Source organism: Heterodontus francisci, chromosome 19 (genome assembly GCF_036365525.1).
Source record: "Heterodontus francisci isolate sHetFra1 chromosome 19, sHetFra1.hap1, whole genome shotgun sequence".
Taxonomy (NCBI): Eukaryota; Metazoa; Chordata; class Chondrichthyes; order Heterodontiformes; family Heterodontidae; genus Heterodontus; species Heterodontus francisci.
Window position 1 is genome coordinate 44196158 of NC_090389.1, and position 25807 is coordinate 44221964.

General features: G+C 41.0%; 1 protein-coding gene across 2 annotated transcripts in view; it reads left to right on the plus strand.

Annotated features, from left to right (window-relative positions):
• suclg2 (succinate-CoA ligase GDP-forming subunit beta) overlaps positions 1-25807 on the plus strand; it is a 447524-nt gene that overhangs the window by 65376 nt on the left and 356341 nt on the right. The gene's annotated exons all lie outside the window — the stretch shown is intronic.

Here is a 25807-nt window from a genome sequence, read left to right on the forward strand (position 1 = left end):
TCAGAAGAAGAATTTTCCTCCACGCAAGATCAGATGGCTGGTTGTTCAACCTTGCCCATCGAAGAGCGAAGACCAAAGTACGGAAAGTCCTCATCAGGTGACTCCTCTTTGCTAACGATGCTGCATCAACATCTCACACTGAAGAGTGTCTGCAGAGTCTCATCGACAGGTTTGCGGCTGCCTGCAATGAATTTGGCCTAACCGTCAGCCTCATGAAAACTAACATCGTGGGACAGGCCGTCAGAAATGCTCCATCCATCAATATCTGCGACCACGCTCTGGAAGTGGTTCAAGAGTTCACCTACCTCGGCTCAACTATCACCAGTAACCTGTCTTGCGATGCAGAAATCAACAAGCGCATGGGAAAGGCTTTCACTGCTATGTCCAGACTGGCCAAGAGAATGTGGGAAAATGGCGTACTGACACGGAACACAAATGTCCGAGTGCATCAAGCCTGTGTCCTCAGTACCTTGCTCTACGGCAGCGAGGCCTGGACAACATATGTCAGCCAAGAGCAACGTCTCAATTCATTCCATCTTCGCTGCCTCCGGAGAATACTTGGCATCAGGTGGCAGGACCGTATCTCCAACACAGAAGTCCTCGAGGCGGCCAACGTCCACAGCTTATACTCACTACTGAGCCAGTGGCGCTTGCGATGGCTTGGCCATGTGAGCCGCATGGAAGATGGCAGGATCCCCAAGGACACATTGTACGGCAAGCTCACCGCTGGTATCAGACCCACTGGCCGTCCATATCTCCGCTTTAAAGACGTCTGCAAATGCGACATGAAGTCCTGTGACGTTGATCGCAAGTCGTGGGAGTCAGTTGCCAGCGATCGCCAGAGCTGGCGGGCAGCCATAAAGGCGGGGCTAAAGTATGGCGAATCGAAGAGACTTAGCAGTTTGCAGGAAAAAAGACAGAAGTGCAAGGGGAGAGCCAACTGTGTAACAGCCCCGACAACCAATTTTATCTGCAGCACCTGTGGAAGAGTCTGTCACTCTAGAATTGGCCTTTATAGCCACTCCAGGCGCTGCTTCACAAACCACTGACCACCTCCAGGCGCTTACCCGTTGTCTCGCAAAGAAGAAGAAGAATCCCAACCTTTTATCCGCTTCTTATTTTGCGTGCAGCATTTCCAGTACAATCTGTTTTATTAATGGTCGTGCATTTTTCTACAGACAATTTTTGTGTAGATCCAAGAAGTCATCCTAACTAGTTGCTGAAACAGTATCACACTTGAACAGTGTTCAAGGGCTGAAAGTTTGCCAAAAAAGCTATAGTCTGAATAATACCTATACCAATGAATGGTAAGTTACCATTGATTGAAAGAGGCAAGCTGTGAAATAGGTGCCATCTGTGGGCTTTACCAGCTGTTTAAAGGTCAACAGTTATTTGCTACGGGCAAAATGCTAAGGAGGCTTAGTCAGAATTGGGTGCAAATGTCATCACAAGTCCCAGGTTGGAGGTTGGAAATGAATGGTTGATGTTTCCATTAAAATAGCTGTCAAAGGAACAACATACAGCTATGTTACACATATGCTAATATTTGTGAAGAGTAATTTCAAGGTCTTGGGTGGAAAGTATTTTCACTTTTCCACTTAACTGTTGATATGTACCAATCACACTATCCTCTGAAGTTCAGTAGTGGATATCTATCTTGAAAATCAAAAAGGCATGTTTCTCGGATTGAACCACTAATCTATCTTTAGGCAGGGTGCCTATTGAAATTGTTTGGCACTTGATATTTATGGAAATGCGTAATGGTGGACTGGAGTATTGGCAAGTGGAATAATATTGAGCAATATGAAATCATGGCTTGTTTTGGAGAATTTTCATTCCAGACTAATAAACTGAGCATTCAAATCGCAAATTAATTATTTCCTGTGGTGTGCCTGAGCCAACATTTTGCAACGTGCTTACACATTGCTAAGGATTCAGTGAATAATGCTGGTGGTTCTATGCTGCAATACTGTTGGAGAACCCAAGTAGAAGGCATTTTTAGGTAAGAAAGAAAAAGAAACTTGCATCTACAAAGCACTTTTCACAACCTGAGGAAGTCCCAAAGCTCTGTACAGCCAATGAAGTACTTGTGAAGTGTTGTCACTCTAAGGAAATGCGACAGTCAATTTGAACACAAGAAGGATCTACAAAAAGTAATGAAATAAATGACAAACACTTTTTTCTTAGAACATCAATAAAACAGAGACAGATGGAGTCTCAGTTTAATGTCTTATCAAAAGATGGCACTTCCAACAAAGCAGTGCTCCTTCTATACTGCACTGAAGTGTCCGTCTAGATTGTGTGTTGGAATTTCTGGCAAGGGGGTTGAATCTGCAACTTTTTTGATTTAGAAATGAGAATGTTACCACTGAGCCAACCCTGACATTTGTTAGACATTTTTTTTGTTTTGCTTCTTTCCCCATGTTGCAAATATTGAACTTGATTTTCCAGCGAAATGGTTTAAAAAAATTCTCCTGCTTTATGTTGTATGAGCACACATTCTGTTCACCAAGATCTATCCTGAAAAGTCTCGGGAGCTTTGCACTGGAATAGTGGAACCACTTTAAACTTTTAGTACTCTTTGCAATTTTTCAATCACTTGGCCACTTTGTATTGTATTCAAAATTGGCAATTCTGGAATTACAGCAGAAAGAGTGAGATTTATTTTAAGAGTGTAGCTATAATTCCTGTGCAGTTTTATTTAAGATATGGCAAAGTAAAATTATTTCTGATTAGCTGGCTGCCATTATTAATTCCTGATCAAGGCATATCGACTTCAGAACAAACTGTTAACTCAGCAATTGACCAGGGTTTTTGATTGATCTTTTTTCTAATGTATTCTTTATCTAATGTTTATGCTGAATTCTGAGGCAATAAGCAATTATTGGAAATTAAATTGAATAAGAAATAAGAGGAATTAAAGATTTAAATAAGAATTAAATTAAATAAGAACATAGCTACAGGCTGCAGGAAGATAACAATGGATTAGTCAGGTAGGTGGTACAGTGGCAAATGATATTCAATCTGAGAAGTGAGGTAATACATTTGGGGAAGGCTAACAGAGCAAGGAAGTATATAATAAATAGTAGGACACTGAGAAGTGTGGAGGAACAGGGGTACCTTGGAGTGCATGCCCACAGATCCCTCAAGATGGCTGGACAGGTAGTTAAGGTGGTTAAAAAAGAGATATGGGATACTTGGCTTTATTAGCCGAGGCATAGAATATAAGAGCTGGGAGGTTAGGCTGGAATTGTATAAAACGCTAGTTAGGCCACAACTGGAGTACTGCGTGCAGTTCTGGTTGCTGCACTATAGGAAAGATATGATTGCCCTAAAGAGGGTACAGAGGAGATTTGCGAGGATAAAAGCAAAATACTGCGGATGCTGGAAATCTGAAACAAAAACAAGAAATGCTGGATTCACTCAGCAGGTCTGGCAGCATCTGTGGAAAGAGAAGCAGAGTTAACGTTTCGGGACAGTGACCCGAAACGTTAACTCTGCTTCTCTTTCCACAGATTTGCGAGGATGTTGACTGGACTGGAGAATTTGTTATGAGGAAAGTTTGGATAGGCTAGGATTGTTTTCTTTGTAACCCAGGAGGCTGGGGTGCAGTGGGGGGGGGGATTGCTGAGGGGGGAAGAGACCTAATTGAAGTGTATAAAATTCTGAGGGGTCTAGATAGCATTGATAAGTCCCTATTCTCCTTGGTTGATGGGTCCATAATCAGGGGGTATAGATTTATGCCAAGAGGTAGGAAGTTTAAAGGAGATTAGAGGGGAAATATTTTCACCCAGATCATGGTGAGCATCTGGAACTCTTTCCAAAAGAGTGGTAGAGGCAGAAACACTCAACATTTAAAAAATACTTGAATATGCACTTGAAGTGCTGTAACCTACAAGGCTACGGACCAGTAGCTGGAAAGTGGGATTAGGCTGGATGGTTCCTAGTTGGCTGCCAAGGACATGATGGCTGAATGGCCTCCTGTGCTGTAAATTTCTGATTTTATGAAATCTTTGTGCATGCATACACTCCCATTTGGGGTTGCACTCGCAGCTCATTACAGAAATACCCATAATTAGTGTTACCTATGTTTCAGTTTGAGTAGTTTGCTCGTTAAAAGTTGTTGTCCCATCTATTTTTCTAGTTTTACTTGCAGCATTAGCAATTCCTTTTATTTTGGTGTTCAGTTTTTTTTTGAAAGTTGCAAAGTACCAGGATTTATATGGTTAACTCAGGCATTCTGTTTTGTAACATGCATTGTTGATAAGTTTCCTCCAGTCGACTTTTTGTTTTTTTTTTCCTTTAGCAAATGTACAAAAATGTAGGTTCAATTTTAAATAATCAATGGATGTTATGACTAGACATTGAACTGGATCAATTGATTAACTTTGAGCTTTTAATGGTACAAGATTCTTAGGTGAATTGCTAATGTTTTGCCAGGGTTGTGCATTTTGCCTGCAAATCGAAAAAGAATTGCACCAGTGAAAGAAAGAACTTGTGTTTTATATTGCTTTTCATGACCTCAGGATGTCCCAAGTTGGCAACTTACATTTCCTGATTTTATTTAAAGAAAAACACTTTTTTTCCCCTGCGGCTAGCAATGCTTTGGATGGAGCCTGTTTTACTGTCTGTATGAGTGCATTCTTAGTGATAAGCAGGTAAATGGCTTGTACCCACTGGACTGAATTTTTTGTTACTTTTGTCTCCTGTAGCATAAAAAGCAATCTATTATATATTTTACATTGGCAGTTTGTATTTGTTACAGCTTCCTGTAACATCACACGTTGACATCAGACATTTGCTGTCATGCTTTGTTGTTTGGCTCAAAGTTAAAGGGCACCAATTGTGCTCAACACTGCACTAGTTTTCAGAAGTGTTTTTTTTTTGCTTGAGTTTGTGCTCAAACTTATTTTCATATTGTGGAATCAGTGCAGTTGGACAGTGTTTTAGAATTTAATTTAAAAAAAACACAATTTTTGTATTAAAGAATATTCTTTGATATACTTAGTGTTGATCTGGTTCAGTTTTATTAATACAGTTGAAAGTGGGTTTATCAAAAAAAAACAAGCGTTTATAATCGGTGTCTAGTTTGCCACATATGAGTAACCCAATTTCAAATAACTGAAAATGACAAACTATATAGAACCATTTGCAGGTTACATTTGATGTACAGTAGTTAGTTTCTTTATTATTAAAAATAATAAACAGCTTAATCTTAGCCTCAAAGGGTGCAAACGGATACACTTAGTGGATTAATTTAAACTGAGAGTTTGGCCAGTTTTGTGGGTGGAGTCAGCTTCATCTAATCTACCAAAAATCTCTTCAGGGTCTACATCATATAAAAATCTTGGTCATTTGAGGTTTAGAAAATTTCCATTATAATATTGAATATTTCATTGCTTGAAAAGGTGGATACATCAAGGTGTTTTCATGGTCTTCTATCTAACATTCCTCCCTCAACCAACACCACAAAAAACGGAGTAACTGGTCATTGGTTAATTTGTTGTTTCTGGGAGATTGCAGTGTACAAATTGCCTGCTATGTTCGTCTTCAGAACGGCACTACATTTCAAAAAGTAATCACTGATTGTGAAGTGTTTGGAGACTCCCCAAGAAACTGATAAGATGCTACATATTTCCAATTGTTTTGAACTAGATACTAACTACTGACTTGCTACCCTAGCTACTGATTCCATCCCACTCCCAGACAACAGTCCCAGATTAAGCCAGTCTGTTTGCAACCTTGGTATCACATTTGACCCTGAGATGAGCTTCCGACCTCATATTCACGCCATCACTAAGATTGCCTATTTCCACCTCCGTAATATCGCATGACTTTGCCCCTGTCGCAGCTCGTACTGCTGAAACCCTCATTCATGCCTTCCTTAGCTCTAGACTTGACTAGTCCAACACACCCCTGGCTGGGCTCCCATATTCTACCCTTCGTAAACGTGAGACGATCCAAAACGCTGCTGCCTGTGTCTTAACTCGCACCAAGTCCTGTCTGGGCTCCCACATTCTACCCTCCGTAAACGTGAGACGATCCAAAACGCTGCTGCCTGTGTCTTAACTCGCACCAAGTCCTGTTCACCTATCACCCTTGTGCTCGGTGACCTACATTGGCTCCCAGTCTAGCAACATCTTGATTTTAAAATTTTCATCTCTGTTTTCAAATCCTTCCATGGCCTCTCTCCCTATTTCTGTAATCTTCTCCAGCCCCACAACCCTCTCAGATATCTGCGCTCCTTTAATTCTGGCCACTTGAGCATCCCTGATTTTAATTGCATCACCGTTGGTGGCCACGCCTTCAGTTGCCTAGGCCTGAAGCTCTGGAATTCCCTCCCAACACCTCTCCGCCTCTCAACCTCACTTTTCTCCTTGAAGACGCTCTTTAAAACGAACCTTTTTGACCAAGCTTTTAGTCATCTGACCTAATATCTCCTTATGTGGCTTGTTGTCATATTTTATTTTATAATGGTCCTGTGAAGCACCTTGAGATGTTTATTATGTTAAAGGCACTATAAAGATAAGTTGTTGATGCAGTATTCAATATTTGAACTGTAACAAAATCAAGTGATTTGGTCAAGTGGGTGTATTATTGTGTGTAAATGTACCTATATCTGTGCCAAGTGCCAGCACTAGAAAATTGTCTTGAAGCTAGATTTCTTGATATGCTAAACATTGAAACAATGTTGGGAATAAATTTAAAAATTGTCTACTTTGTGTACATTATTCTGAATTAGGTGTCCTCTGCAATGCCCTGTGTTCCTTTCTGCAGTTTAGAGATATTAATATTCATTGCAAACATAATTGGTGAGTTTGTTAGTAAATTTTACAGTCCAGACTGTGCACAAAATCTAATGTTGAGTAACAAATCTAATTCTGTTTCAAAATTATCTTTTCTTTTCAAACCTCACTGGCATTATCAATAGTTTTCTGTAAACTGGTTTTCTTTTCATAAATTCTATGAAGTAAGCCATGTAAATTATTTATTGTGAAAGTTATTCTTGAATTATTCATGCAGCTCATTGCTCTGAGAAATTGCACCTTATTGCATGAGAAGGGCGAGACTGCTGTGTGTAATGCAACTGCTCTTTGTCTCCGAAGGCAATTCTGATTGTCGCAAAATATATTGTACATATTTAGTTTTACATTTTATTTTAGTTTGAGGTACTGATGTCAATTAAAAATTGAAGTATTTCTTGTCTAATTCGCATTTAATGGCACCATACTGGCTGTGTAGAGCACTTAAACTATTGTTATGACTGAGGCGGGAGGAGTGCATTGTTTGTTCTAGTTCCACTTCTCCACAGGTCACAACATGTATTTAATTTTTTTTCCCGACTTACCGATAATCATAGACTCAATTTTTATCCCAGAATAAAACACACCAATCAGGTTTCTTTACTAAACAACAAAATTATCAGTTTATTGTAACACAAGTCTTAAGTAATGAAGTAAAGCATAAACACACAATGAAATATTAAAGTTCCCTTTTTACCTTAGCCCCTCTCACAGACACACACGTACACCGGTTAACCGGAAAAATAAAGGGATTTTTTGTTTATAGAGCTCTACTACAGACAAAAAAAAACACTTGGGCTGAATACTTGCTCATTCTTGAAGAAACAGCAGATGAGATATGTTGTGTTCCAAAACTGGTACACTGGCCTCCGAGTACATGTAAACAGGCCACTGGGATCTTTTAGAACAGTTCTTTTCAGGCGGCATTGAGAATTTATTTAGCAGGCTTTTCTTCAAAGACAGGAGGCAAGATGAGATGACACCGTGGACTTCTCTGGTAAAGGCCGGCTCGCGTCTGCAAATGAAACCCAACCCGAGCCCGACAAAACCACGTCTGACCCGGCCCGAGTCCTTTCATTTTATTCCCGCGCCTGACCCGACTCGACCATCAGTTAACCTACCTTCCGTTTTTCACTTTGTTGCTTATCTGCACAAGCTTAAAATAACTGTAACAAAACCACCTTGCAAGTCCAAAAAGTATATTAACATTGGAGCCACTTACCGGAGGTGGGGATAGAGCGTGTCTGACCTGGCCTGACCCGACCCGAACCCGAATGCCGGCCCCTTAAGTGCGAACCGACCTGACCCAAACCCGACACATGTCGTTGGGTCCCGTCGGGCTCGGGTCAGGTAGCCGGCCTTTATTTTCAGAGTCTTTTAGAGAGGTGCTGGAAAGCTGAGCTGGGTTGTGGTCTTCTCTCCTTCCTTGGGAATTCTTTTCTCTCCTTGGAAGTTCTCTCCCTTTTCATACAGTTCAACTCCAACTCAAAACAATTCATAAGTAAAACGGACAACAGGAGGTCAACCTTTTGACGTCCATCAATCTTGACCTGTCACTTCTTCGTAAACAACTTCTCCAGGTCTCCAAAGTTCTCTGTTGTTTATTGAGCTGAAAGAGTGGTGGTTTCCTGGAAAGGCTTGTTGTTGTTGCTAGAAGTCAGGTAGTTTCCTGGAAAGGCTTATTTTCTTCACAAGACCTCTGTGTCCCTTTTAAAGAATATTTCCAGGGACTGTTTTTCAAAGTCAAGTGGCTTTTAAATGACCCCCTTTGAAAATCCCCCCGTTTAACATTTCTTCAATCTTTCAAAAATGAATCTTCAAAAATATATTTAACAAAACAGAGGCACTTTCGTAACAGTATTGACTTCCATTTTATGATAAGGTGACAATTAAGTTGGGGAGGAAGAAAGAACTTGCATTTATATGGTGTAAGATCCCACAAACATCATACGAGATGAATTGTTTTGGTGGTGGTTGCTCAGGGATAAATATTGATGCAGCAAGACACTGGGAAAATTCTTTTCTGTTTTTGAATAGTGCTGAGAGATTTTGCATACCCCTTGTTGGAATTTGGGGTAATCAGAATCAATTAACCCTTTTATCCCCTTTTCCAAATTCTGAAATGATTCGAAGTAATAATCCTTATTGGTGACAGTTATATTTTATTCAGTATAAGTTAGACGTGACACATGCAAGTGTTTGAAGAATAATAACGCGCTGCAGCATTATCATTACGCACTGGTAGAAGCCTGATCATGTAATCATTCCTTGGTCATGTAAGTCAATGCAGCATGTACATATGTGGTCTCTCTGCTGACCTTGCCCTCTTGTGAGTGCCTGTCTGTGGGATGGTTCCGAACCTCCTCTGGCCGGATACCTCCTCTCCTGGTCGGAAACCCTCTTCTTCCCCTTTACTCGGGATGCATTTTTTAATTAGATTATTTTGCACAGCAAAGTCTATGCAGATCGATTTAACCCAGTAAATACTCATTACTTCCCACACTCCAACACCCATAAATTTGTGTAAACATTCCAATGCTAGCACTGGGCCAAATGGTGGCCTTGGCATCCATCTAACTACATCTCTCTCTCTCTCACTCTCACTCTCACACTCTCACTCTCACTCTCTCACTCACTCACTCACTCACCTCACTCACTCACCTCACTCACTCACTCACTCACTCACTCACTCACTCACTCACTCACTCACTCACTCACTCACTCACTCACTCACTCACTCACTCACTCACTCACTCACACACTCACACACTCACACTCTCTCTCACTACATCTAGGACTCCGAGGTGTTTTTATTTCCCTTTTCCCATTGAGCAAGCTGTCTGTTTTTATGCTATGCATAATTTCTGCTGGAATGTTTTTTGTCTTCACCTTTTCACCATTTGACATCTTTTACTACTCCTGGGCCAGTAAATCATTTGGTCAGTGAAGGCACAAACCATAATTTCCCATCTGACCACCTTTTAAACCATAGTGTCACAGACAGGAATAAAATATTTCAGTATAAGATTAAGTGCAACAATGTAATCAAAGAAGTGTACAGTCAGTCATAGTATTTAAGTTAGTGTTTGTTAATCAGCAAGAAAACCCAAAGTAGGGAGTTCCCAGGATTCTTACAACCTCGACTTGTAGATGGGATCTTGGGCTTAACATCCCATCTGAAAGATGGCACCTCATGCACTACTACAATAAAGCTCTGACGATCTGGAATGCTTTCCTATGTCTCAAAATGGATGACTGGCTGAACACATTACTAGGGGTCACATTATTAACCTTGTAAGTAAACTGGTTTAGTTAGAAATACATATGCGCTCCCAGAGAAGAGCCTGTCTTTGACAACGAGAAGATCCTTTGTGTCAATTCAAGAATAGTGGTAGCCATGAACAGTATGACAGTATCGTTTTGACTGACATTAACTAACACCTACCCTGCCTGTTCAATAAGTGCTTTGTAAATTGGATGGACAGCACTTTTGCCTGCTACAAATGATCTTAAATTGAAAAAAAATGTAGGACGAATTTTTGTGCTTATTATTAGCATAAAACAATCCTAGATTAGGTGCAACATGAGCCAGGTGCAGAGTAAAGCTCCTTTTATTGTATCCTTTAATTGGCCCAGAATTTACTGTAACTGGCAAACGAATGGCAGCAGCATTCATTTGCGTTAGACATACCTTGCCTGTTTAATTTCTCTGAACTTTTTCCCAGCAACTTGTTGCAAGTGGGACATCCAAACAGTGCAGCACCCTACAGGGCATCTAGGATCTGTGTGCACAGGGCAATCAACTGTGCATCTCCTTAACCAATCTGGTTGAAGAATTGTTAATGAACAGCTGGTGTCAGCCATGGCTCAGTTGGCAGCATTCTTGTATCTAAGTCACAAAGTTCTAGATTCCAGGTGCTGAATTTTCAAAACTGGATTGGAGACCTGACGTCTGGATGATTTCTGGGTCATGAGCTGCATTGCTAGTGCAACACGATCTTCAAATTGTCATGTCCTAATAGGGCAGAAGGTGAGTTCAGCGCCCAATTAGTTGCACTGAGCGCCTGTAGGAGATGGGAGCTGCCTGCAGAGCATGCGTGGCAAAGGCAGGCGGCAGCCATGATGGGGCCTGCCGCTGCCTTGCCACAGCGAGCAGGCAGCTCTGTGGAGGGCTGGTGGAATTAAGAGGTCAGGTAGCGCTTCCAGAATGGAAAAAAAATGTCTAACACTTGGCCCAGTGCAAGATTCCTGTGGGTCCAAAACATTTTGTGGTGCAGCAGCCAGCTTTGCACTGTCCTTCACCCGACTGGTCAGGCTTGGTGGAATTGCCTTTGAAAATTGCAGTGTGGAGTTCCCCCCCCACCCCTGCCCCCTTAACGAGCTCATAGGTTTAATGGGCCCTTAACTGGAAGCGTGCAGCTTCCCTGTTCCTCCCCCCCACCCTCATTGCAAATATCGGACTGTCCCGGAGGCGTTGGGATCCGGAGACTATCTCTGGAACCACGATTTTCAAATCGCCTCTGCACCGGGCCCCAACCCTGCATCCTTTTGAAAATCCAGCCCCTGGATTTGAGCACAAAAATCAAGGCTGACACTCAAGTACACTGCTGAGGGAATACTGCACCATTGGAAGTGCCGTCTTTGGGATGAATCATTAAACTGAGGCCCATCTGCACTTTCAGGTGTCTTAAAAGATTCCATGACACTATTCGTAGAGGAGTAGGGGAGTTGTCCCCAGTGTCCTGGCTAATACTCCTTCAATCAAGTTCACAAAAACAGATTATCTAGTCATTATCCCATTTCTATTTACGGGAGCTTGCTATGTGCAAATTGGCTGCCTCACTTCCTACATAACAGTGACTACACTTCAGAAGTACTTCAAAACGCTTTGAGATATCCAGTGGTTGTGAAAAATGCTTTATAAATGCAAGTCTTTTTTTTTTTAGCGGCGGAGAGTCTGAACCAGGAAGTACAAATTCAAGTGTAGTGAATTCAATGTCAAATCATGTACAGAATGCGAAAGTTTGGATTGAGAGAAAGAGACGGAAAGAAAAAGTTTAAAAAAAAAAAAATCCTTTTAAAGAAAATCTCCAACTTCAATTAAAAGCTGAAAGAATGGAACTACACACTTGTAGAAGTTGATCCTTGGTGCCAGAGAGGTGGTTCGGCAGTAATAAAGACTTATCACTCCATTACGAAGGATGCTTACACTGAAATGGGCAAGCCCAAACTTGGGTCTGTATCTAGTATGCAAGTACAGGAATTTTACACAGTTTAATGCATTTGAATGGTAAACCAGATGATGAAATGCTGCTTCTGCACAGTTTACAGAGGAATGGTACATCTTGGAAAGCGACTTCCTTTTTTTTGCGTTTAACTACGCATCTGTGCTCGTCTGAAGTTTCTATCTGATTCGTGAATAATTAACAGCCTCACTGCTATTTTTACAGTAAATTCTTGCCCAATCTATCCCTGATATGAAAACACTTTCTACACATGCCATCGTTTTGGCATGTCGAGATAAGATTGCTAATTTGGTGATAAACTGTATACGGTTCCATGTCGTTGACTCACACCCGCTAGGAATTGGATTGAGACTTTTTGTATTTATACTCCAAATTCAGCATTTTTGCCTGTTTCACACAGATGCTAAACTTGGAGTATAAATCTGAAGTCAGGACCCAACCTGACATTGAAGTGAGACTCCCTGGAGGTGAGTCTTTCTCACTGATTGGATTTGTCATCATATTGAGTGTGTGGTGTCAAGCTTGATTTACAAAGTGTTCTGGAGTTGGACCCTTGGGCATCTTTTAAACTTACTTGATCTTAATTTCTGTGTATGGAGTGATGATTCTCCCACTTGTGCTTTCTAACATAATAATCTTTAACTGTTGGGAGAGATCTTTGGATACATGCACAGCAGTCTCCTGGGGGCACCGGTAGAGTGACAGCCAGACAGAAACCAAGCAGTGTAAACAGTTGACTGCTTGGCTGAAACCTGAATTGCAGCTATCTTAGTGTAATCTTGACCATCAGCTTTCGCTTAAGTTCTATCTTAGTAATTTAAACTAAATCAAAACTCAGGGCCCAGAAACAAAAGAACTGCAAGGTTATCCACTGGACCAACAAACCCTGTCCCTTTTGATACTTTCTTACTTGGCGTCCTTAAAAAAAAAAATTAAAAGTTGAATATCATCCTTAAGGAAAAGTAACGGACACAGCCCCACAAAACCTGATGGTTTAAAATCATCTGATAATAGGCCTTATGACCTGAAGAAAGGCAGTTTGACAAAGCACAGTAGGGCGTGGGTGGGCCATAACTTAAGCTCCAGATATACAGTGATGATTTTGGTAATGTTTATTGCAGTACCCAAAATCAGAGTTTGCAGCACTGGTAATTTAGAAAGGCATGAGATTTGTCTTCTAATGGGCAGAGGTTATATGGAGATGTCGTTCCCTCCTCACCCCCAAAATGTTGAACATTTAACATCTGATTTGGTGCATTTATCAGCATATTGGAGCCTCTTGTAATCTATAATTTAAAAAAAATAAAATCCTCAGTTCTCCAGGCCAAGGTTGCCAACTCTGGTTTGACATATTTCTGGAGATTTGATCCATTGTATTTGATTACATGACATTCATCCTTTGTATGCAACTGTTTATTGCATTTACCTTAGTTGAGTGGCCTGGTATCACCAAGTTCTGAATAAAATATTTGACTTTTTGTTTTATTGTGAGATTAGAAACATTGATCAAAGAACAGAAAAGAATGGAAAGATTTAATAAGTAATGTTTAAGTAACGACAGCTCTCTGGATGTTTCTACAGTATGGACTGCAATAAGAAACACTAAGAAATTGGCCTTGTTTCAACAAAAACATCAATATAAGTAACTTCTAATTGAAGATTTTGCACAATCGTGTGACTTTTTACACAGCAAGTGTTTTTTAAAAAAAAGAAGCACCACAAAAGCCAACCTAATTTAAATTCACTGACTCCCATACCCAACAATGAAGCTCAGCTTTAGGCAGGTGAGGTTCAGTCCTCTGAGAGCAAGCACCAAAGCTGCCTGACTCCTGGAACAAAACACATTTTACAACAGCGCACATCATATGGCAATATGAGCTCTCCTTCCCTTCAGTTTGTTTTTCAGTCCCTCCCATTCGCAGTTTTCTGTCTGCCTGTTTCTGTCTCTCACTCTCACCTCTCCCCTCTCTTTTTCCCTCCCCAGTTATGCTGTCAGGACTCAGAATTTCCAGGTGATTTTCCTTGGCGCCAGTGCCATCATTCTCATAACCAGCAGTAACATGATCATTCCAAATAGGGAGTATCAACAGGGTTTAGACAGCGCGGTTTGGTTTCAAGTTATGACAGATGAAGTGCTGACAGTCCATACAAGGTCAGTTTCTCCCGAGTTGCCAGTAGCAGTAGGTCCATCGCTCCATTTTTCTATGGTTCTTTCCTATTCCGATAGACTCCCGCTCAACGCAGGAGGGTTGGGAACCATATTGTAAGATCACTTCTCACTTTATTTCCAAACACTGGCAATTCTGCACGTGCAGTGACAGGAATGATGAAATGAAGTGCGTATTGCATTTGCTTCAAGATCATCTTCCTTATCTTAAATAAGCAGCTGCAACCATTCATGAGGAAAGTAAACATTCACATAAGGCAAAAGTTAGGCATGCTCCAGAAAATTCCTTTTGGGGAAAATGACAAATTTTAAAAGGTGTATTCTAGCAGATTATTTGTAGTGTATAAGTTCTTTGGGGCTAAATAATGCAAATATATAAAATCACCTGTAACTAGCTCTCAGAAACCAACAAGTAGTTTAATGTTTCTTTGTCTTCAGTTTTGCAGAAACCAGAATGGGAGAAATCCAGGCCCAATTGATAGTTTTTTTTTGGGGGGGTGGGAAGCAGGATGAAACCAACCTAGTTGTGGTGTACCTCAGTCTACCCTTCAGATCTAATTAGTTCTAACAATGTTCAGTTCTGATCTCTAACCAATTTGATTCTGACAGCTTCCAGTTCTGCCTTTCAAATAGTGTTAGTGATTAATGGTGATGATATTTGTATTCTTTAATGGGATGTGGGCATTGCTGGCGAGGCCAGCATTATTTGCCAATCCCTGATTGCCCTTGACAACTGAGTGGCTTGCTAGACAGTTAAGAGTCAACCACTTGCTGTATGTCAGGAGTCACAGATAGGCCAGATCATGTAAGGATGGCCAATTCCTTAACAGATATTAGTGAACCAGATGGGTTTTTACGACAATTTTTGATTCGTTACTATTACTGAGACTGGCTTTCGATTTGAGATTTTTAAATAATTAATTGAATTTATTAATTAAATTTAAATTCCACCAGTTGTCATAGTGGGATTTGAACCTATGCCCCAGGCAATTAGCTTGGACCTCTGGATTACTAGTTCAGTGACATTATCGCACTACTACCGTCTTCCCATTGTGGTGATGTTCAATCTGGTATAGTCATAGCTAACATTCAGATTTGTGATGCTGTTCTTAAGCGTTAGAGAGTCATAGAGAGATACAGCACTGAAACAGGCCCTTCGGCCCACCGAGTCAACAACCACCCATTTATACGAAGCCTACATTAATCCCATATTCCCTACCACATTCCCACTATTCTCCTACCACCTACCTACACTGGGGGCAATTTACAATGGCCAATTTACCTATCAACCGGCAAGTCTTTGGCTGGTTGAATTATGCAATGGGCCACAAACTGTAGGATTGCTGAAGCTACATCTGAAACAATCACATACATACGAACATACAAAATGGAGCAGGAATAGGCCACTCAGCCATCGGGCCTGCTCTGCCATTCAATAAGATCATGGCTGGTCGGATTGTAACCTGACTCGACATTCCTGCCTACCTCCGATAACCTTTCACCCCCTTGCTTATCAAGAATCCATTTACCTCTGCCTTAAAATATTTAAAGAACTCTACTTCCACTGCCTTTTGAAGAAGAGAGTTTCAAAGACTCACGACCATCTGAGAGAAATAATTTCTCCTCATCTCTGTCTTAAATGGGCGACCCCTTATTTTTAAATAATGACACCTAGTTCTAGATTTTCCCACAAGGGGAAACATCCTTTCTGCATCCACCCTGTCTAGACCCCTCAGGATCTTATATGCTTCAGTCAAGTCGCCGCTTACTCTTCTAAACTCCAGCGGATACAAGCCGAGCCTGTCCAACGTTTCCTCATAAGACAACCTGCCCATTCCAGGTATTAGTCCAGTAAACCTTCTCTGAATTGCTTCCAATGCATTTACATCCTTCCTTAAATAAGGAGACCAATACTGTACACAGTACTCCAGATGTGATCTCACCAATGTCCTGTATAACTGAAGCATAACCTCCTTACTTGTGTATTTAATTCCCCTTGCAATAAATAATATTCTGTTAGCTTTCCTAATTATTTGCTGAACCTGCATACTAACCTTTTGTGATTCATGCACTAGGACACAGCTCTGCAATCTCTCACCATTTAGATTATATGCTTTTTTTATTCTTCCTGCCTGTTACGAATAGATGAGGAAGGGGTCTCAGGCTCCCCTCTTGCCCCTTCTGTGGTTTGGCCGTAACAGGGTTTATCTTTTAAAACAGTGATTTTTAGCTGACCACCTCAGTGAGCCCTTGCTCATTGCGCTCTTGTTACAATTGCAAATGAACCAACCAGACGGTTTTTCTTGGGTTTAAATAAAAAATATGTAAGTTTATTAGCTTTATCACTCTAACCTGGTTAAAATTACTAAAATGCATGACGCAACCACGCTCGCATGTATATGAGAGAGAGACACACAAATAGATACAGAGGGAACAAAGTGTTAGAGGGGCGTTGAAGTAGCGTTGTCAATAAATGGAATACAGGTACTGTCTTTTGTGTCTTTGATGTAATGTCCTTGATTGAAGTGAAGGTCTGGGAGTCATCGCTGGGGCCAGTTGCAGAATTCAGACTTGTTTCTCTGGTACCAGAAGGCCGAAGAGGGACTTTGTCTGTAGTCTTGAAGTTTAAGCTGCCACTGTGGGTTCCCTGGGACTTTGCTGGAGAGAGAGAGAGAGACTTCTGCCAGTCCAGTTGCAGTATTTTTCCTTTCTGTGTGGCACAATTCAAAAAGCCCCAGTCTAGCCAGCAGGTAGGTCATGTGACCATCTCTTTGTTTGAAACAGCAGCTTCTTGGAGGGTTGTTGGATTTCAAAGCTTTCCAGACACACACGGTGGAGGGTGGAATTCTGGCTCTTACACAATCAAAGGATGTTGATCACCACTATTGATAAAACCCATCTCGCAAATTGAATCAATGAGCGCTCCCATTGTCTCTATTCAGCTGTCTCGCAGCTAGTCCTTGTCTTCTCAAGATGCAAATGTACAACCATGTTTTCATATGACAAAATTAATATGTTTCCATTTGGTAAGTGTGATTTCTGTCACATCGCCAAAATGGACGATTTAACATTTTCCCACATTCTACTCCATTTGCCAGATCTTTGCCCACTGAATTAACCTATCTATATCCCTTTGTAGCCTCCTTATGTCCTCTTCACAACTTACTTTCCAACCAATCTTTGTGTCATCAGCAAATTTAGCAACCGTACCTTCGGTCCCATCATCCAAGTCATTTGTATAATTTACATAATGAGCTTTGAGTGTGCTAGCCAAACTTAAGTGGAAATATAAAATGGAAGCCTTTTAAAAAATTTAATGTCTGCTGAAAATTTAATCTAGAATTTTCACCAGGCGAAACTGTAGTAATAAAAGAAATCTGGCAACCATCCTGGAACATTTGTTAGACTTAACGGAGTCGAAGCAAGTGGTTGTGAAATGACAAAATCCAAAATGATCCACCTATTTCTTTATTATCCAAAAAGGACCCATCTTTCTCTATGTAATTTTTAGTTATACATTCTAGAAGAGCAATATCCAAGATTGAATTAGACTGAAGTATGTTTTTGCAAAGGAGCTAAAGATTCTTACCATTTCAATTATTCCTTTTGATGTTTAGGTTGTTGAAGATATCTTCTTTTCGAGCATTAGAAATAGTTCAAAATTCACTTTCAGGAATACGCTATATAAAGTGGGTCATGAAATAATGAAGGATGGAATTTATAAAGAGCTGTGTTTAGCGCTCAGTGATTAGTATCGATTTCTAAATGTGCATTCTTTTAGCTACTAATTGGGCTTACTTTGATAGCAGTTAGTGGTTATTGCTGATGCAGGGCATTCTTTAAAGTAACTTAATGAGGAGCATAGGGCAGAGCATTTTGAACTTTGTATACATTATGGACAGTTGCTGAAGTATTCCAGGTACACTGAAGTGTTGGAGCACAAGAAAAACAAAATTCTATTTTGACGTATTAATTGAGCTAAAAACCATAAAGTTTGTTAAGATTTCAACCCATGAGGAACAATCATTTTGCACTGAGGTATGAAATAAGGCATATGTTGCAGCTCGATTTGCTTTTTGAAAAAAAATCCTCCAGTTTTGAAAGCATACTTATTTGCTCTGTCATTTCACCTCCAGTTATGTTTCTGTTTTTAGCATCCATGCCTCTTGCTCTGCTTGTCGCATTTTTGAATTGACTGTTAAGGGGGTGTCTTTTTTTTAAAATTGTGTGTGCCTTTTCCCTCAGCGCTTGTTCCCTGTGGAGAAGTACACAGTTCTGTCAGCTACCTTACCTGTTGCTGCTTGGTTGCGTTTAGAAGTTTGTTTGGCGACACACAAGTATAAGATACGTAACTAAATTCTCATGCTTGCCAGACAGAACTATGTTTATGTGGCTTTATTGTCTGGCTGGAAATGTTAAGCATCCTGCTGAGGAGAGAGCTGTATGTGTGTCTAGATAACTGTAGGGGCAGAGCTGTCTCCCAAGGGTTGGGATTTAAAATTTTATGAATTGGTGACCGTAAGCCAATCTACATTAGTGAGGTTGGGCTGGTGGGATATGATATGGGGAGCTGGGTTTTAAACAAATGTAATTTATCAAAGGTGGAGTATGGGAGGCTGGCAAAGAGGACTTGTAAGAAATTGAGTCTAGGGGTGGCAGAGGCATAGATAAGAATTTCAGCAGCAGTGAGGTGAGGAGTGTTAGAGACAAGCAATATTGTGAGGATAGAAGTAAGCATCTGATGGATATGATGTGCGATTTGAACCTTGTCTCTGATTTAAACGGGATACCAAGATTTTGCACCATTTGGTTCAACCTGAGCGAGTGGCTAGGGAAGATTTAAAAAAAAACTTGAGTACCAATAAATTTTTTGGTGAAGTCACAATGTCTTAATAGAACAATCCGTTATTCCAATTGGAAGACACTTCTTGATCCTAGCTGAAGTTTCTCAAAGTTGAGGTGGGACTTCAAAAACTCAATAAGCCTCATCTCATTTAAAATTAATTTCTTCCTCATTTTCTGAAGCTTTTGAATGACTAGCTATACTTTCTGAATTGTTTTCTTGGTCCAGTACTAATTTTGTTACAGTCAAGCACTACCTTTGTAGGTTTTGTTATTAGTACACATTTTTACACTAAAGAGTAAGAGTTGAATTGAAAATTGTGTGTAGGTGAGCTGTTGTGACTTTGTAAACCTGCTGCTAAATGTAAAATTCTCTAGAGACAAACATGGCATGGGGAGTGACAAAGTTCAGATTGTAATCATCAACTTAGCAGATGCAAAAACCTCCTGCGGATGGGCTCTTTGTAAACAACTGCCTGGGGATCTGCAGATCTTGGTTCATGTGAACAGAGTAAACTCTTTACTGTACTTCATGCCGAGTAACAAGAATGAGTAGGGCCTGTGTTGGTTTTACCCAGCAGGTTTCTCTACTACCTTTAGAAATGTTATCTGTCAGGGCTGCTTTTAGAAGTGTCTTGGTGCACGTCATTTCCTTGCTGAACAACAGTTTTTTTTCTTTGTCTTCAGTTTGAACTATATGAGAGACTATTGATAAAATAAACACATTGTATGCTCTCCTGCTTTACTGATGAGTCAGCACCATCTGATGCGTGGATACAGTTTGAGGAAATATATTAGGCTAGAAATTACTGTTAATGATCTTTGCAGACGATTGTTTAATGTGTTTGAATAATGTTCCTCTCCCCTCTTGTTAAACATACATTGACTAGTTTATTTTAACTTCAAACGCACTATTGGCTGGCTTCCCACATCCTACCTTTCATAAACCTGAGGTCATCCAAAACTCCGCTGCCCTTGTCCTAACTTGCACCAAGTCCTGTTCATCCACATTGGCTCTTGGTTAAGCAATGTTTTCAGTTTAAAAATTCTCATCTTTGTTTACAAATCCTTCCGTGGCCTCGTCCCATCTCTAACTCCTCCAGCCCTACAACCCTCCGAGATATCTACACTCCTCTAACTCGGGCCTCTTGAGCATCCCTGATTTTAATCGTGCTACCATTGGTGACCTTGGCTTCAGTTGCCAAGACCCTAAGCTCTGGAATTCCCTCCCAAAACCCCTCTGCCTCTTGTTCCTCCTTGAAGACGTTCCTTAAAACCTACCACTTTGAAACTTGTTCATCTGCCGTAATATCTCCTTATGTGGCTCAGTGTCAAATTTTACTTTATAATATGCCTGGGATTTTTTATTATGTTAAAGGCACTATATAAATACAAGTCATTGGTCAACATCTTTGCTTAAATAGTAGACAAAGAGATACAGTGCAACAGTTCGTGTCTAGGCTATTATGTAATCTCAGTCTTGCCCCAGGAATATCATTCTGCCACTCCAACATTGGTAGTTTTCCTTTAAATAATTTTAAGACAAGCATACACTATTTTCATGTTAAGAAAATAAGTAGTTTTTACAGAAAATAATTCTCTTTCTCAGCCAAGATGTCCTGTCCTCCGTGATTTCAAGTTATAAATTCCAGTTGTGCATAGTCGAAAACAATGTGGGTAAAGTCACGCCTGCAACGTCCTGCATTGTAAAATTTCCTTTTGACGACTATAGTGGACTTCCTGCTATTGTGCCTAAAACAAAAATGCATCTTCTGTTTGCGGGTGCAAGCACTAAATATTACAATTCAGCAAGCAGAGTGCATGCTGTAGTGACCAATTTCTTTGGCCATTGAAGATAAAATAACTGGGGGGATTTCATCCATGTTGTTTTGGACGATGCACATCTGGAATTTATAACTTGGAATCAATGAGGACAGGACATCTTGGCTGCGATGTATATAAAGCCGTTCTGCCTGCCTTTTCTCAGCCAGTGTTTATACAAACTAAGAAGAATAATGGGATATGATTATGTGGCATGTAATTCTGCCTGTTGTTCTGATATCTTGAATTATCGCAATAGTTTCTTTGAGTTGGAAAATCAAGAAATAGTGGTATGGCACTTTTTCAGAACTGGTAAGTGGAAAATTAAGTAGCTGTCAGCTGTAGTGCAGCTCCTGGCTAGTATCAATGGGAAATTGCACCCAGTGGATGTGTTGTAAGGATACATTACTATACAAAGTTGTCATGGTACATGATGGTCTTAAAACTACATTGCCTTTTTATCTCCTTGTCCCCACATCTATGGGCAGGAGCTAAGATAAAAATCATAGGAGAATGGTTGTTACAAACTCTGTACTGCTAATACTTGAGATAACTACCTACTCGAAAGCATGTGGCGGAATATTTATTATTGAACCTGTTTGGTAACAAACCAATTGCATCTATTTAGGCCAGCCTGAATTGTAGATGAAAAGCTTTATCAAGGCTTGTAGTTGAATGAGTTCACCACCGCCCCGGGAATATTCTAGTTAGTACTTCAGATTTGCCGTAAGGCCATGAAGTGATTGCACACTGCTAGTGCAGAGGTATTAAAAATGAATGTCTCTGCTGAAATTGTTTGGTGCTGACCATGCAGAAAGCTTGCTTCTCTTACCCTTTTGTGAAGGGTAAAACAACTATGGAAGTGAGCCGGAGAAAGAGAAAAGAATTGGATGAACCCAAATAACTAATCGTCTAGTCAGTAAGATATGATAATTATCCCTGTTCAATTTGTTTCAAGAGTTGTTCTTAAAATAGCGGTACTGATTCAAATTGAAATTATATGGGAACAAGCCAGTTTCTTTTGTTACATTAACAGAAGACCAGCATTGAAAATCTAATCATTCTGAAATGTATATTGGTAAAAGATCAAAACCAAATAACAGATTGAGAAAGTATTTAAGGTATAAGCTTAACTTAACCTTACATTGCATTTTCTTAAATATTGGAAGTATCATGCAGGCCCCCACCTACCAAGAATGAGGCACATTAATTTCACCACATGGACATTAAACTTAAAATTGTTGCTGGGAGGAAAAGAGGGCCTATTGCAAGGAATTGCCAGGTCCCTGGCTGGAAAGATATTTTTGCATACTACCAGACAGTGTTGGAACAAAGGAACCAGTCCCTGCTCCCAATGCACAGAATGGGCATGGTCAGACCAGTTTAGTCACATGACTGACTGGCTGTTGCAGAGTTTTGGACTAAGAGTTTTAAATTAGAGAAACAGTGTGTTTGAAGACAAAAAGCTGATTACTTCTGGATTGAAAAGACCCTCTCCTCTCCTGTCTGCTCCCATCTCTTTCTAACCAGCTTCGGAATCCATTGAACCCCAAGAGAGAAAAGTCTGCTACAGTGAACAAGGTTTAAGAAGAATACTGGGCCCCAACGAAAAGCAAGAATTAGCTACAAGCAAGGACTCTGCAGTGAGCTCTAAGAACCGTAACAAACTCTTCAGATATTGCCTCAAACCTCTCCACTTTATCTTTCTTCTCTTTTCTGTCTCTATTTGCATGTATGTATAGCATATGCATGCTAGTGTGGGCACGTCGTGTATCTGTAGGCGTCCACCTAATTAGAGTTTAAGTTTTAATAAATTTCACGTTTCTTCTTTAAACCTAAGAAGAAAGCCTGTTTGTGCTAATTTCTTTACTTTATAATTGGAAAGCGGTGAATAAGGATTCACCAAGGGAGAGCTCAAAACAGTGCGTTTAAAAATAAAATCCTGTTACAGTAAGACCAGGTGAAGGCTGAAAAGACCCCAAGACACCTTTCTCACCTGGTCGTAACAGAAGGAAATTCCTTCCCCTCAAAAAAGAAGTCACCAGCGGTCGAGCATTCTTTGTTCCAGTCCTACACAGGCCCCCTCCCCCAACTCTTTTTCCGGTACATTGATGACCGTATCGGTGCCGTTTCCTGCTCCCGCCTGAACTGGAAAACTATCAACTTTGCTTCCAATTTCCACCCTTCTCTCACCTTTACATGGTCCATCTCTGACACTTCCCTTCCCTTCCTCGACTTCTCTGTCTCCATCTCTGGGGATAGGTTGTCTACTAATATCCATTATAAGCCCACCGACTGCCACAGCTACCTCGACTACACTTCTTCACTCCCGACCTCCTGTAAGGACTCCATTCCATTCTCCCAGTTCCTCCGTCTCCGACGCATCTGCTCTGATGATGCTACCTTCCATGACGGTGCTTCTGATATGACCTTTTTCCTCAACCAAGGATTCCCCCCCACTTTTGTTGACAGGGCCCTCAACCGTGTCCGAGCCATTTCCCGCACCTCTACCCTTACCCCTTCCCCTCCCTCCCAGAACACTGACAGGGTTCCCCTTGTCCTCACTTTCCACCCCATCAGCCTCCATATCAAAGGATCATCCTCCGCCATTTCCGCCACCTCCAGCGTGATGCCACGACCAAAGGCATCTTCCCCTCCCTTCCCCTGTCAGCATTCCGAAGGGATCGTTCCCTCCGCGACACCCTGGTCCACTCCTCCATTCCCCCCACCACCTCTTCCCCTTCCAATGGCACCTTCCCCTGCAATCGCAGGAGGTGTAATACCTGCCCATTTACCTCCTCTCTCCTCACTATCCCAGGCCCCAAACACTCCTTTCAGGTGAAGCAGCGATTTATTTGTACTTCTTTCAATATAGTATACTGTATTCGCTGTTCACAATGTGGTCTCCTCTACATTGGGGAGACCAAACGCAGACTGGGTGACCGCTTTGCAGAACACCTCCGCTCAGTCCGCAAGCAGGACCCTGAGCTTCCGGTTGCTTGCCATTTCAACACTCCCCCCGCTCTCCTCTCATGCTCACATCTCTTTCCTGGGCTTGCTACAGTGTTCCAGTGAACATCAACGCAAGCTCGAGGAACAGCATCCCATTTACCAATTAGGTGCACTACAGCCTACCGGACTGAACATTGAGTTCAATAATTTCAGAGCATGATGGGGGGCCCCCCATTTTACTTTTATTTTTAGTTATTTTTTTCTTTTTTACATTTTTTACATTTTTTTTAATGTTTATTTCATTTCATCTTAGTTTGTTCAGTTTGCTTACCCACTGTTTTTTTTCATGTTTGTACTTTCTGCTGTTCAATCTTCAGTCCGTTAACACCCTATCTGTACTAATGCTTTGTCTTTCAACACACCATTAACATATTAACATAGGGCGGCACAGTGGCGCAGTGGTTAGCACCGCAGCCTCACAGCTCCAGGGACCCGGGTTCGATTCCAGGTACTGCCTGTGTGGAGTTTGCAAGTTCTCCCTGTGTCTGCGTGGGTTTTCTCCGGGTCCTCCGGTTTCCCCCCACAAGCCAAAAGACTTGCAGGTTGATAGGTAAATTGGCCATTATAAATTGTCACTAGTGTAGGTAGGTGGTAGGGAAATATAGGGACAGGTGGGGATGTTTGGTAGGAATATGGGATTAGTGTAGGATTAGTATAAATGGGTGGTTGATGTTCGGCACAGACTCGGTGGGCCGAAGGGCCTGTTTCAGTGCTGTATCTCTAATCTAATCATAATCTAATCTAATCATATTGTTTGCCTTTGCTCCATGACCTTTTGGTCAGCTATGTGGCCTTGTCCAATCTACACCTTCTCCTTTGTTATCTCTTGCCCCACCCCCGCCTCACTTGCTTATAACCTTTGACATTTCTAATATTTGCCAGTTCCGAAGAAGGGTCACTGACCCGAAACGTTAACTCTGCTTCTCTTTCCACAGATGCTGCCAGATCTGCTGAGTATTTCCAGCATTTCTTGTTCTTATTTTAAAGTCACCAGCTAAATGGGCTCATTAGTAACTGCACTGGCTGTTATGGCATTGTGCCTTTTAGGTAAGGAAGATCACCGGTTTGAACCCAGATATATGTTGCAATAACTGGTAGGAAGCAGTCATTGTGTTGCAGGTGACATCAGCCCACGTAGACCAGCGAGAGAAATATATCAGCTAGCATGTACCATCTAGGGCTCTTGCTGGCCAGTGGCTGTTCTAGTTCGGAAAGACAGGTGATGAAGGATAGAACTAGAGCCAATCTTTACCCACTTTTTTAAGCATTTATTTACGGAGATATACATTACAAACACGCACCTCCTCGCCCAACAGCCACAGTCTTTCCCTTTTCTATGGAGGCATAAGTAAATCCCTAGTTAATTACCTGCAAACAGTTAACAGATTCCCTTCTCTCTAAAGAGATTATCTGTAGAAGCAAAATTACAAGACAAATGAAATCAAAGACCTTCATATTCTGTACAGAGCATTACATTGCAATACACTTCTATGACCCTAACAATTTCTTTGTACATGCATTTATTTCTGTAAAACAATATGACAGTTGATGACTTGCATCCACCCATTTAATTTTAGAGATTTCCTTTCTCTCCAGCATTTGTTTTTATTTATTTATTTTATTATTTTATTTTATTTTTTATTTAGTGATACAGCACTGAAACAGGCCCTTCGGTCCACCGAGTCTGTGCCGACCATCAACCACCCATTTATACTAATCCTACACTAATTCCATATTCCTATCACATCCCCACCTGTCCCTATATTTCCCTACCACCTACCTATACTACGGGCAATTTATAATGGCGAATTTATCTATCAGCCTGCAAGTCTTTGGCATGTGGGAGGAAACCGGAGCACCCGGAGGAAACCTACGCAGACACAGGGTGAACTTGCAAACTCCACACAGGCAGTACC